The 2,454-nt window shown below is 37.4% G+C and overlaps 1 protein-coding gene across 1 annotated transcript in view; it reads left to right on the top strand.

Annotated features, from left to right (window-relative positions):
• Nucleotides 1-165: 165 nt before the first annotated feature.
• Nucleotides 166-2,454, top strand: part of LOC118424930 (protein slit-like) — a 21,606-nt gene continuing 19,317 nt past the window's right edge. Inside the window, exon 1 of the mRNA XM_035833736.1 lies at nucleotides 166-278. The gene's annotated coding sequence lies outside the window, so the exon portion shown is untranslated. The remainder of the gene's footprint in view (nucleotides 279-2,454) is intronic.

Below are 2,454 nucleotides of genomic sequence, written 5' to 3'. Positions count from 1 at the left end.
ATCTTTTACTCTCCTACCGTCAATCTGTAGATAACGTTATTGCAATAATTTTCAAAAATACGGTAAACTGGGATCCCGGCATGCACACAATAGGACGTGGTGGCATTTTTTACCCGTAGCTTTGCCGCTCACCCCTCCCGATAGTGTGAGATGGTACGTCCCAGACAGGGAAGTATCAAAACTGTTTACCTGTCAGAAGGTTATGTTACCTGTTGTCTACCGGACCGTTCCCGTGAGTAACACCACGTAGCTATCTTCAAGATATCTTCAACTGTAAGGTAAAGTAGCTTTTTGTATTTCTTCAAAGTATATAGCACACTGACAGTGTGTTACTCGACTATGGTGTAGTGGTAAACGTCCCGGCTACTAGGCTAGATTTCTTCTAGGTGTAAGGTTCGACCCCCGCTGGTTTCGCTATTCCGAGTGGCACTCTGTGGGAAGGGTTAAACTTTATAGTTATTCAGCTATAGTACACTACACACTCGTTTAAAAGAGGGAAGAAGGGAGACTTTCCAAGCAAATTGAATTTTTCACTTAGCACACAAATTGTGTGTTCCTTTTGTTATAGCTTTTAGGATCATGACCTCTGTATGCTACAAAAGGTTTATATTTCCGTCGTTTCTCGCTCAACAAACCACACGTGCACGTTGTGGATACTTTACTGAATGTGACCTATTTCGATGAGATAGCTGGCTGATTTTGGTGTCAGTAAACCCTTTTACGACTTATACATTTACCTGTTACACAGTTAGAACAAATGTCGTTTTGTTTGGAATCCGGAAACGACTAGGTTTTATGATAGACAAAGTACCTGCTTTCTTTGTCCAACCTTTTCGTTTTAAAAGTGTTATAGCTCTTGTGGTGTCCTTACTTGCAACAGGTGTTCGGAATGTTTTAGATAGGTACCGGCAAATAGAACTGTAACAATGCCCTTCTGTAGTTTGTACTGTCTATGCATCAAAGTCCACCCCGGCAGTGATGTTAATGCTATCACGGTGGCGGCTGGGTGAATGTACACCTTGTAATGTAAGCTCGTGTTGGGTCAATTTTGTTTGCATCAAATGTTTGTTAAGTGACGTGAGAAAATGCCCCGTGCACATTGAATTCAAACACAACCAGATGCTCTCGTTGTTTCATTAAAAAAATCATTAAAATTGATATAAAAAAAATGCTAACATGACTTTCTAGCCAAGATGAGTTATACTGTTTAACCGTTCGGAAAGATTTCTCGCAACACCCAGGATGTTGTATTCTGTTTTGGTACATTGGTATATCAAGAACAAAATGACATGGCTCAAATGATTTAAATGTGGTGTTGGTTGGTGGGGGTATAGAGACATAACAGAATCATGTAGATGGAGGGGAAAATCCACAGAGAAATTGATTAGGCTAAAAAGGAATAAGCCACACCTGATCGCTGGTATCTCTAGGGTAAAGAGACAAACTACAACATAGCGGCGTAAGATATTTCGTGTGCGTTCATGTATATGATCATTATGTAGCAATTAGTATAAAAGCATAGCATAACACGGTAAATTATTCATGAAGGCGGAAGTGAGACCTATATATAACAGTAACCGTCGTGTTTGCCCTTACATTAACGGAAAGGAACACACACGATAACAGAAAGGTACATGAACTTTACTTTATTCACTCAATGTGAAAGGAATCTAGATTGTTTAATGTTTTGTCAAACAAATACCACAATGTTTAGAAAATACAACCAACTTTAAAAACAAGAGAAAACAGGAAAGAAATCATACATATCAAATATGACAAATTTAAACTGATCTAATTAAGAAACGCTATACTTTTAATGTTGGTACAATGAAAATATTACTCTTCATACTTCCTTGTGAAACGTTATCTCCTATGTATCACCAAAGTTAAATAGCACCTGTTGAATTGCGTATATTAGGACAATTTAATTTTCCACTTTGAGTACCATGTCTTTAGTGATCGTTTGTCCACGGACTGTATAATGGCACATTATTGCCTTTTTATTGCCTCTACAGATAAGTAATGTTTGTCTACAACCCTTGTCAAGATGTTCTCAAATTTGAGTCTATGTGATTACTTTAAATTACTGTATATGTGCTGTTGAACACGTCACCAAGGCTACGTACATATTAAGGAACTAGATTTAGGACACTAGACAGTCTTTTTCTGGAGGAATTTGACGTATCGATACGTTAACTATGCAAATATGACATCGTGACGACACAAATACCATTTTAAAAACAACGACCCGCCTCTTTATTTCATCGCCATATTAGGAGCTAAAAAGGATGAAAATTATACAAACTATAAAGTAACTATTCTAATACTTATCATGAAAGTCCATCAATGCACAGTTTCTCGAGTTACGCTGGTTTACCACTAACACCATTGCTAACATCAGCAAAAAGGATAATGATATTGACGAATGTAAGAATTGAAAGAAATAATTTCAAA

This window comes from Branchiostoma floridae, chromosome 10 (genome assembly GCF_000003815.2).
Source record: "Branchiostoma floridae strain S238N-H82 chromosome 10, Bfl_VNyyK, whole genome shotgun sequence".
Lineage (NCBI taxonomy): Eukaryota > Metazoa > Chordata > Leptocardii > Amphioxiformes > Branchiostomatidae > Branchiostoma > Branchiostoma floridae.
The sequence above is the reverse complement of the archived record's forward strand: the minus strand, read 5'-3'. Positions and strand labels throughout refer to the sequence as shown.